Below are 12,731 nucleotides of genomic sequence, written 5' to 3'. Positions count from 1 at the left end.
AATACACTCTCTTGTTTAACATTTTTGTATTAAGCTATTTTAAAAGCATTCTTACGTGGAATTCATGGAATTCAAAGCAACTTTCACACCTGATCTGAAAGGAAGGTAAAATTATATTCTTTTTACCATTTTATAAAGAAAGAGGCAGCTCGCAGATAGATTATGTGGGTTATCCAAAGTCACAATGTAGAAAAGTGGCAGATCCAAGAACCAAACCTCTAACGACCAGTTCTGTCATAGTAAAAGTCTGTCAAGCGTACGTGGGGTCTGATGCACACTTTCACCTTTCCACATGTCTAAAGCATGCTTGGCCCAGGCAAATAGAGCCCTAATTCATTCTTACATTTGCAAGGTAATAAGCCTAAAATGAATTAAAAGGCATATCATGCCATGGCCTTGGGAAAAAACATCCTCTCTCATTGCCATTACAGAGAGAGATGAAATCATATCAAAGTAAGCTAGACAGTTAAAAGGGAATAGGAAATAAAAAGGAAGTGGCCAAGCGGTGCTGGTGGCAGCTGTCTGAAAGGGAACATCAGCAGGATCAAATAACAGAACTTTCTTAGTTGATTCTTGAAAGCACAAACTAAAAAAAAGAAAAGAAAAGAAAAGGAAAAAAAGAAAAAAAAAGAAATTTAAATCTAAAAAATCATACGCACACCATTATGCTCAATCTAAACACACACCCGCACATACTCGGTTTAGCTTTAGAAGGTGTACTGGTGAGCCTCTCACAGGCAGATTAAGCACCAAAACTAAATGTCTTTGAAGTCAGTGTAGACAGTCCCTTGCATGGCCTCGCTTGAGATGAGCTGAGAGCTCGCATCTCTTGGTGCCTGACACCAGGCCTGAGATGGCCAGGAAAGCCATTTCTGAGGATTCCTGGCTCAAATGCAAATGTGTGACAAGGGAGGGATAACTTTAATCTAGATTTACCCATTAATACAAGAGTTTGTATCTGGGAAAGAATCAGGAACTGTAAAAGCACAGGAGGGAAAAAAGGAAGGAAGAGATCCAAAGGAATTTACTGCCCCTGGAAAGGGTAAGCCCTGCCACTGGGAAGCTCAGCAAACTGCTCTACTCAGCTGAGAGACCGTCAATTTATGAAGCCTGGAAAACAGCGTGGTAGGTGGCACAATGATGAATTCTAAAGCTCTCAAAGGGCTCCAGCGCAGCATGGTAAGTAGTTGGTCTAACTGTATACAATTGGCCACCGAGGCCATTATACACCTGCCTACCTTCCAGACTTCAGGTCCTAGCTTTCTCCTCCGCATTAATCCCCCTTCCTTCTACACATACACCCCACATTCCAGTCACACTAAATTTTATGAATTCACCATATTTTCTTATCTCTAGAAATTCACCCACAGTTCCTTCCGCCTTCATGTGTAAAAAAAAAAAAAAAAAAAAAACACGCATTTGGCAGCTTATACCGATTGTTCAAGATTCAACTCAAGACATTCTTCCAGGAAGCCATCGCCCAGGCTAGATAATGTGTTTCTTTTACACATTCCAAGCGCACCACATACAGACAGATCCCAGTTAGAACTTTATCATACAGACTTCAGAAAACTGGACAAAAACAACTACAGACGGTTACACTCTAATCATTGCACCAATGGACTCGCAGAGTTCCAGAAACACAAGAAGAACTGAAGAAGTTTTGATAAAAAGCAACACACCATTCCATAATCCGGGTAATTAAATAAAAGAGTTCAAGCTTAAAAACAGAATCAAAATGCTTGCAAAGGACCCACGTACAAGAGAGAGACCCTGTGAAAGTTCTTAGTCTATTTCCGGAACTCGGCCTTGATCAGTTAAAATAATAATCTATGGGTAAATGTAAGGGGGCTTTTTAATACTCCATACACCAGCCTCGGTGACAAGAGAAAGAAAAACACAGCATGTAGCTTAAAGGTGGGAAAACTATAAGGTTTTTCCACCCATTGTACAAAACTTTTCTTCCCTACAAGAGCATATTTCGCCAACTAGGTCCTCAAAATAGGAAGAAGGGGATTATCTTGACCTTTGAATTCAAAATACCGGCTTGAAGCTGGGCCTCTAACTTCAAAGTAAATAAACCAATAGAGGCGAGAGCAAACAGCAGTTCACTTTGAAAATAATTAGCTGGAACAGCTGGATTATCAAAGTGAACCTTTCTTCAGGAACGAATCTGAGAAAATATAAAATATTATAAATTGTTTACTTAGGCTTTTGGTTCTCTAAACAGTTAAGTGTGATTTTTTACTTCAGTCTCTTATGCATCCATGACAGCAGCCTTTTTTCCTCCTCTACTTTGTAAGCATATCCCATGTGCCCAGGAAGAGGTATTTGGAAAATAGTGAATAATGACAATATGTTATCATGTACTCTGATTACAGAGCATGATGTAGAAAAGGAGAGATACGATGACCTGACTTTCATTTCCGATTCTGAATTTGACCGCGTACAACCCTTTAATTTAACTAGGATTCTAGTTAGCCTGTTTTAGTTAGCACAGAACATTCTAGTTAGCATAGAATGGACAGATCATGACCCATAACCAACCACTGAAATAAAACTGTGTCTGATGAGGAGTATAAGAATACTCATTACTGGTGATTGCAATATTTGAAACACACATGTAAGCACCAGGTCTATTATTGGGTCAGTTTTTTTAAGGATGGGTAGACTCTTCTACAAAGTAAAAGATTTCATTTCGTCTTCGCTGATCATAAATGGAACTGCAGATATGTGTGAGAAGTAAAAGCTTCTCGAAATTTTGTCATGAAGGCCACTGAAGAGGGTTAGCTATTGGGTGACCTTCACCCATTGGAGACTCTGACTATCTCTGCTTTTCAAGTAGTTTTCTGTATCTACAGACACCATCCGCGTTGGAATTAATAGCCTGAACATAGGCATGATTTAATCAAAATGTCCTTGGTGCCTAGTCCAGCATTTCAATTTAAGAATTGAAATCCAGTTCCTGCATTTTAAAAATCAAATCCATTCTCCACGGAGAATTTTTACAAAACATCTTGGCACCTGCAATGCTGAAAATAGATCCAGCCCTATTTAAGAGAAAGTAACAGCAAATCGGGGATTTGTGTGATGGCAGTAAAATGCAGTTAAGTGTGGTCGTGCCAGGTTTTAGTCTAGAGACAGGGGGTTTTTATAGCACATTATAAACTCCTGAAACGGGAGGTTATTAGAGGATCAGTTCCCTAACTGTGTGGTTCTAGCAGGCTCTGCTCTGTTGCACTCTTTATTCTCCTGCTGGGAGCTCTGTCTTCTGAGGTGCAGAGCACATCCATCAGCCTTTTTCAGCTGCTAAGGCACTTCATTTATTCCGGTGTTCCCTTCAACTTATTCCCTTGCCTCTGCCCCCATGGACCTGAGAGATCTACAGTTCTCTTTGGCCTCTTAACAGGCATAATGGATCACCAGCTGAACCATCATCACATAGCCCTTCTTGCTAGGAAATTATTTCTCTCTTGCTTCAAATGTTCTTTCCTTTCACTTGGCAAATCCCTTTGCTGCTGTTCTTGCCGCGTATTGCCTATATGCAAAGAGAGAAAACTTGGTCAAAAACGCTGACTTGCCTTTTGAAGTTGTCTCTTGAGTATCGGTCCTTTGATCTTCTCCAACAGAAAACATGAACATACTTGCTCAAGAAAAATAAGTGTTACTATCATCAGGTCTCTATTCTTTGGGACCTTTGCAGATTATTATTCAACTATTTGGAAAATTAGCTCTATGTGTCTCATGTGAGCCCTCTCATATTGAAAGGCACTTTCCTAAACACAATATTCTGTTTTAGGAAAAAAAAAAATACTACTAAACTTTATGAACTAGACAAAATAAAAAGTAGCAAAATCCCTATAAAAGAAGCAATCTCAAACCCTTGAGATTATTAGTCATCTTGCTGTACCAATGTCTGTAACTGTTCTACACTAATTTCATTAATTAATGATGATCTTGCTGCTCTAACACCTCCTGAAAGAACTATGTGCAGTGGAAACATCGCTGGGTTAGACCTGAATTCAGTCTTAGATCTGTGTTGATTAATCGAATGGCTTTGAGCACGTCACCTAAATTCTTGGGGCCTCGGCTCCCTTATCTGTTCTAAGAACAGGATGGAGAAGATCACTGATCCATTTCGTACACTAGGAAGAAGTTTAAACGAGCTTCTCCTTTATTTAACTGTCTGACTCTCTCTTTTATTTTTTTATGGGCTCGGTTTCCTGTTCCTCTCTATACATGGTCTTTCCTTTCCCTTTTTCTCTTTTATTTCTTCTTTGTAAGCCCCTGTCTTCCTTCTCTCTATCCACAGCCCATCCGCAGAAAAGCCCACTCTCTAGGAGTTGGGTTTCAGAGCAGCAGCCCAGAAGAGCGAAGTCGCTTAGTTCTCAGAGTTGAGGCCCTATCGGCTCCCTCCAGGACTGATATCAAACCTAACCTCACCTACCGAGGGGGCCTTTAGAATTAAGAAAGGTCTTGTGATAGAAATAGGATTTAGGCGTAGGTGACAGTCCTCAGTTCTCCCCTCCCCATCATCCGAGGATTGAAAATTAGGACAAATCATTCTCTCCTCCTTGCCTCTCTCTACCTTTTTCTTTCTCTCTCAATCTCTCTCTCTCATGCACACACACAATTATGCTAGAAAAATCATGTAAAATGAGAAATGGAAACTAGTCTTTATATGTTACTTCATGATGATACATATCTATTACTTCACTTTTCAAAACAGAAATGGCTTGTTTTTTATTGTGCTTTTTAATGTTTAATCATAAGATAATTAGAAAATGTCAAAATGGGTAAAGGAAAACTAAATGCTATTTCGATGCTACTAGTGAGATAAAAATCACTGTTTATAATTTAGAGCATAAACTTCCCAGTTATTTCTAAATATAATGCTTTTTTCTTACAAATATTACATATGCTATTCATAGTATTTTATGCCTTTTTTTTTCAACTAAAAATATATCATGGATCTCTTTTGATATCCAAAGACAGATAGGTGCCTTCTCATGACTAAATACTATTCCACGTTATAAATCTACAAGGATCATTTAACATCCTCAGTTTATGAATAATGAGTAATTCCTTTCCTAATTTTTCAGTTAAAAATAACATTGTAATATTCATCTCCATATAAATTATGTGTGTCTTGAACTATTTCAAGACGAAAAATTCCTGGAAGTAAAATTTTTTGAATAAAGAGTACTTGCATTTTAAAGAGTTTTGGTTCATAATGTCAAATAACTCTCCAAAAACACTAATCCAATTTTGATATTGTTAATTGCTTTAATTTCTGCTAACTTTGTTGAAACATGAATTCATTTGATTACTTTACAAATGAGATTAACTTCCTTTCATATGTTAATTGGCTATATCCTGTCTTCTTCTGTGAATTTTTCTCTATACATACTAAGAATGTTAGCTCTTTTATTTTATATATTTTGCAAGTGTTTTTCCAGGTGGCAATGTATTGTATTGTGATTGCTACCAAGAAATGTTTACTTTTTACATACTAGTCTGGTAATAGTTTTCTCTGTCTTTTTCACTTTGGTGCCATACTTAAAAACATTTTATACAGATCAAGATCACGTAACTATTCACCTACATTTTCTTTTGTTCTTTTCCACTTTTCATTTTAAAACATTTAATGCCTTTGGAACTCAATTAGTGTAGGATGTAATTTTTTTAATCAAATGGTCAGCAGGTGACCCCCACAAATTGGTAACATCTACCCCTTCCTCTGCTGTATTAAAATTCCACTTTTGTCACACTCTCAGTATTACACTTAGGTGGATCTACTTTTGGAACTTCGAGTTGACTATTAATCTGTATGTCTCTGTCCCTATACCACACTATTCCTATTACTACAGCATTCTATTACATTTCAATACTCAGAACACATATCTCCTCTCACTATTCCTTATTTTTTATGTTTTTCTCATACATTTCTTCATCCAAGTTAACTTGAGAATCATTTGCACTTTCAAAAAAATATTCAGTGCTGTCTTAAAAAGCAAACGAATTCACTAAAGTGGAAATCAGATTGAATTATCGGAAAGAGTTGAGAGAAATTTTGACATAGTAGAAAGAGCCAAAACCTGCTCTTAAGGTTTGATTCTCAACTAAAGCTATAAATCTGGCAAGTTTTTTAGCCTCTCTGAACCTGATCTTCAACTGCAAAAAGGCATTAATAAAATCCACATGTGGTGACATCTGACATGCTCTTTGGCCACCCATCACTGGACTGTCATCTCTATATTTGGAGAATTCTTTACCTAAAAATTCTTCTAAGACGCGCTGTCCCTCTCTAGAAAGCTAATGATGCCAAGTACTCACTCTTCCACCTTCTTTTGAAGCAAAGTTCAATCAAGAGACCTAAAGTCTGCCAGTCTTAGGCACACACTCGTTCTAAATCAGCAGCTGGTAAAACGAGGAAAAGGGTCCATGAGAAAGAATCACTGGCTGTGAAGGCAAAACTAGCAGTTACCGGAGTAGCAGCAGCAATAGTGTCTCTGACGAAAACTCAGAGTAAGAAGCAGTGATGTCCCCCCAGAACCTGGCTTTCCAGGTGTCCCAGGGCTCCCAGAAGGCTCTCTAAATCCTTTCCTGCTTTAAGCCAGCCAAAGTTGGGTTTCTGTTGTTTGCAACTAAAAACCGTGCCCTACACTGCGCACTACTCCGCAATGAACTGAGAGAAAACGTGCATCCTCGGCATTCTCAGGACATTCCCTTTCTACTGACCTCCCTCTACACCCTGATCTGTCCACCAAAACGTTCACCCACAATGGACTGCATCAACAGAGCTCCCTGCTCCTCCCATTTCCAATGGAGTTCAGCCAATAGAAAGCCCCAGCATGAGATGTGATGGAGGAAGGAGAATTGGGGGAAAGTGCTTACTCTTCCAGCTTTTTCTCTAAAGGCTTACTGTTCAGTATCCCTCCTGATAGAACTCCTGAGGGTCAGTCCTTCCTCTGACTTCCAACTTCATTAAAATGAAGACATTTTAATTCTATACTTACTAGCCCTAAAGTAACTCACCAGCTCTCAGAGTTCTTCTACACAAAACCTATATAGTTTTTTAATTGTCCTATTACTATATCCTTCCCAAATTTCCTATTTTTAGGGTGTTTTCTGTTGCTTGGGCCCCATAGGCAAGCAAAAGCTCCTGGTACATTGCTTGGCTTATAAGAGGGCTCCAGAAATTTCCCATGAGTGAAAATATCAAATGTACATTTTTTTCTAGTTTGTTAATGTGGTGATCTAAAGGAAGCCAGAATGAAATGAGCTAATTTTATGGACATTTGCAGCCCTATGGTGTTTTCTAACAAAGATTAGTGGGGTCTTCCCCTTCTTAAAACAGAGCAGAAAATCTAAAGTATGCACCTCAAACAAAAATTTGCCTAGTTCATCATTCTCAGTGGACTCTCATGCCAAAGTCTCTCAAACTTCTGTCCATGCTCATTTAGGCCCATAATAGGTGCCAGAAGACACATACGTCACCACCTTCACCCAGGGCCGCTCCTCAAATGCAATAGCATCCTTCCTACTGATCAAGAACCTCCCAAGGCCCGTTCCACTCACTGGTGTCAGGTCTGGTTTTCAATGAATCATAGCACTCTATCAAACCGTGTGCAAATTCTTGCAGAATTTTTGGAGCAGCAAAAACTTCCTTTCAAATGTTTTCTCCATAGTCATATAATAAATGATAGTAAATGCTACTTGACTGTCCAGTTTTTTGAATCAATATGTGGGTATGAAGTGCAATTAGGCATCAAAATAAAATTGGTAATGAGTACTAATTACTTCATTCTATGGGTTTGGGGGTAGTTTCCTCATTACTTTGAGAAATTGAGAGGTGGCTCTATGGTGATCCACAGAAATTTTGAAAAGTACTTAAAGCATCAGACATTAGCTAGAACTCTGTATAATTGGATCTGTTCTGCACCCCTTGCATATAAGTTTTCTTGATGCAGAGCCCTGAATGCATAAAGAAAGGAGAATGTAGAGGGAAGAGTGGCTTCAATCTGCTTTGCTGTCATTTGGATCTTTCGAGTTCTGAATTCTTTGGCAGCTCTAATATAACAGAAGAGCTTTTCCTTCAGTGACTATAAAATCCCCATTTGGAATGTTTTTCTCACACATTTATGTGAATGTTGCCAATGGCTACTTTTCTTAAAATTAATTCTCACCCTCGATAATGATTTACATAAGTTTACTAAAGTGCTGATAGTAAATAGCAAAAACTATAAAATAGATCTCTTCACCACAGAAGAGAAGTACTTTCTCTATGTACTCAAATACCTAAAAAAAAAAAAACACAATTTCACGAGATTCTGAAATAAGAATTAAAAAGTGAAATTTTCAATTTGAAATGTCATTCCTTATAATTAATCATATTATCATCAATAATGCCTATATATCTGCACAACAAAAGCAAAATGAAATCCCCCTCTAAGGATAGAAAATTCCTGACATAGGGAGGATGATAGTTTGGGTGATTACAGAGAAAACAGAAAACTTTTTCTTTTTCTCATCATCTAAAGTAAAGCTAGATTCTGATTTCAGCTCCTCCACTATTGACCTTGAAAAGTCACTTGCCTTGTCTTGATCTCTGTCATCTGGAAGGCAAATTAGCCTCACTTATTTCAAGAAGCCCTCCCAGCACCACTTTTTAAATAATTTCCCACAGATACCCAGGGAATTTCACCAATGGGGAATTACACTAGATCAAATCTAACCCCCTCCCATTCTTTAGCAATAGGATCTTTAGCAATAGGACTTTTTCCTAAAGTAAATAGGAAAGTTTACTTTAATTCTTAATATAATGATGGCAACACTCTTTAAATTGGAAAGTTTAGACCGAAATCAAAGTGGACATGACATAACGCATGTTCTGCTTTTGTACCCCCCAAAAATCTGTCGTATCACAGGTAAGACGACACTTCTTAACTGGTGCTGTATAGTCTCCAGCAGGGACGGCCTGGGGGAAAATGTCCACGTTTCCCTAAGTCTCATTCTAATCATAAGATGTCAAACTCGGGGTCTTGGCAGCTCTCTTTGGTGCTGCAAAGTTCATGCAGATCTTCACAGAAGGGCCAAGGCAGGAGGCACAAGGCAGGACCCGGGCCAGAATCCCACCTCCCATCACTGGGTTCTGGAATGCCCCAGGCTGTGAATGAGCAACTGTGGAGAATGTAATGCGTGCTCCGTCTGCAGCCCAGGACACCAGCACAACTAGCCAGTTGCTCAGATCTTCAGGATCGCCAGACGATGAATAGCGCAATGTGGAGCCATATTCTGTTCTATTCTAGTCCATTTATTTCTGATGAGCTCGGGAGCAAGTGGATTGAATACAGGAAGGTCAGCCAGCACCGTGGCAGGGTGAGAGAGATGAGAGCACTGAACTTCCAGCTCTCAGCACTAGTTAATGGAAATAATAGAACCAAGGAAGATTGGTAACAGTTTGCAATGAGTGACCTCCCACTACTAACCAATACATACATGTTTCCATTTCTTTCCTTTTCAACCACTGCTATTGATGAAATACCTTGAATGAATCTATCAATCCATTAATCTGCTTTTTTTAGGACCAAAATATGCCCAGGAGAAGGTTAATTTGCGTGCACATGCTCGCTCTCTCTCTCTCTCTCTCTCTCTCTCTCTCTCTCTCCCTGCAAACAGAAAACAGCACTGGCAGGAGCGGCAGCGGAAAGGCAGGGAAAATCTGCTCCAGAATAAATTGGCTGTGCTGAAACATTTGTAATTAAGCATGATAACCAATTACAGAAATACCTGGGGTAGTTCAGTGATTCGCTCTCCCACATCAGAGGTCTCCTAATCAATTTGAAATAACCAGACGCTGCTATACAAAATAAGCAAGATCACAGCGTTTGCTAATGAGTCTCAAAAATGGATTTCACTGCATGAAAATGTTCATTGTCAGGAGAAAGAGTGTTTTCAGAATCTTGCGGGTCATTTTCATTTGCATTTGATTGGAGAAAAGTCCTTTGTTCTTTTTTTTTCCCCTTCTCACATCCTCTACGATACTACTTTTTTGGTGTTTTTTTTTTTTTCTCCTGGTGATTTAGTATTTTTGTATCAGTGTGTCGTACCAAGCCCTCAAAATACACCAGAATAAATCCTTTTGTGCTGAAGTATATCCACTTAAATTATTACTTAATTTCACTGTGTTGAATGGGTTCCCTTGAATTTGAATTTGCAGATGTGTGACCTTGAGAGCAACTGTTTGACAGCAGTTGCAGGGGTGGAAGTCGGAGGAGCAGCATGCACGACAGCCCTTCCCCGATTCCCCACTGCAGCCTAGAGATGTGAACAGTGGTGGGCGAGCATTTTGAGGGCCACCCACCAAAATCATGGGTAAGACCTTAAAACAGGTGTGACCAAGCCTGACGAGTACCTGCCTTTTTACAGGACAGGAACATGGGGAGGACACATGTACTCAAAAAGACAAGAGAACAGGACACTTTGGATTTCTTACAGGTAACCTTACTCAGACAACTGCAGCTTGGCACTGGTCGGCGTTACCAGATCATCTGTGACCCACTCGTGAATCTCTTCATGAGTTCGTGGCCTAAACGTTCTTGCCCGGGTCATATCATAGGGAGTCATGGGCCTTTCTCCTCCCTCTCCTCTTTCTCTTCGGTATGTTGCTGCTTGGCCATCATATTCGCCCCACTTCTCTCCTGCCACTCCCTGTCCCCACTCGGGTCTCCCCTCTTAGCTGTTCCGGCTCTTCATGCACACTTGCAAAGCGTGTGTGCACGACTGAACGTGTTTCATCTCTTCACATCTCCCTCCGGGCCACACGAAGCAGAATACATGTCCTCCACGGTGTGCACAGTGTGGTCATTTCACAGTCCTTCTTACCCTGCTCTTTTCCTGTTACCTCTTTTAAAAGAAAAAAAAAATGCCACACTCACAAATAAATGTTCTGCTCTGAGAGGTATACAATTTGTGCTAGATAATTCATCCAAAAAAATTTTTTTTAATTCTGGAAATTTTGATCCGAAGCTATTATCGCAATCCTTGCTTATCTTTTTTAACTTGGGAAAGTAAATCCAATTTTCCCAGGCTGGATAGGAAACTATTCTTCAGATCCATTACAAGAAAAATGATCTAATGTCATTCTTGGTAAATACTAGAGTTCCATGTCTTTCTAAACACTTTTTGCAAAATTCTTTTCAACCCTTGAAATGCCTTGGTTTCTATTTTTGTCTTTTCTTCCTTTGCTTTCTAAATAATCCCCCTTCTCCCTTACTACCTGCATAACACATTCGCTCACTCGCTTGCTCGCTCTCCCAAAGGAAACTAATAGAATATTAATAATTAAGTACAAAAATATGTAGTTTGGCTGCCGTGTTATTTCTTCAGCTCTTCTCCCATCTGCTTTCTTTGCTTCTTTCCAGCATTAGCTCCAATGTCTGTCTACTCCATAGAGACCTTGCCTGACCCCCCTTGATGAAGCACCCTGCTTGTGTCATTTCCATTGATGGATCTATTTTATTTTCTGAATAGTGCTTATCAGTATCTAAAATTATCCTATTTATTTATGTGCCTATGCATTTACATATAAACATATCTGTGTGTGTATATATGTTGTATGTGTGTCTCTATACACACACGTGTGTATACATGTGGGTATGTATATGTGTGTGATGTATACGTGTGTGTGTCAGTGTCCATGTGTGTAGCATATCCAGAAAGGAGTCCCCTAGTTTATTGTGAATTACCCAGAGACAGGAAGTTCAAGGCCAGCCAGCCATTCTACATGCCTTTGAACCAGCTGTCCCACCTCAGAGTCCTGAAGCTATGACAACTTAACAACTTGCTATGCTTTTGTTTTCTATCTTGGAGGCTTCCTCTCCTGTTGCCTGATACTCTTCCATATAAATTCCTCTTTATTTGCAGTTCTCATCTGTGATCTCCAAGTGTCCTTTGGACCTGACACTGGGCACTGCTCTTCTGCTACTGAGGTCTCTTCCTCCACTGCAATCTCTATGAACCTTTATCAGATACCATAGGAAAAGCCTCAGCCCAGTAGACCCCAGTCACTCTGCCCTACCCCATCACTAGCTCATGGATCCTTTTATGAAAGAGTCGTTTTAGGTGCACAGAAAGTACAGAGAGTTCCCATATGCCCCACCAACCCCATACACAGGTTCCCCTATTATTAGTATCCTGCACTAGTGTGGTACATTTGTTACTAATCCGTGAACCTACATTGACACGCCACTGTCACCCAAAGTCCATAGTTCACATTAGACCTCACTCTTGCTGTTGTATATTCTGTTGGTTTTAACAAATATAATTATATGTACCCACCAGTATAATATCATGCAGAAAAAGCAAAATGATAATATGCAGAAACCATTGCTTGAAAGCCCCCTGTATCCCACCTAGTCATCCCTCCCCACTTCCCATTCAACCTCTGCCAACCACTGATCTTCTTACTGTTTCACAGTTTTGTCACTTCCAAACTATGATATACTCCGAATCATTCATCATGTGACCCTTTCAGATTGATTTTTGTCACTTAACAAAATGCACTTAAGGTTCTTCCGTGTCTTTTCATGGCCTGATTAGCTCATTTCTTTTTATTACTGAATAATAAATAAAAACTGGATGTGCCACAGTTTGTTTATCCATTCACCTTCAGAAGTACATCTTGGTTGGATCTGAGTTTTGGCAATTATGAATAGAGCTGCTATAAA

The sequence above is a fragment of the Vulpes vulpes genome, chromosome 4 (genome assembly GCF_048418805.1).
Source record: "Vulpes vulpes isolate BD-2025 chromosome 4, VulVul3, whole genome shotgun sequence".
NCBI lineage: Eukaryota > Metazoa > Chordata > Mammalia > Carnivora > Canidae > Vulpes > Vulpes vulpes.
The sequence above is the reverse complement of the archived record's forward strand: the minus strand, read 5'-3'. Positions refer to the sequence as shown.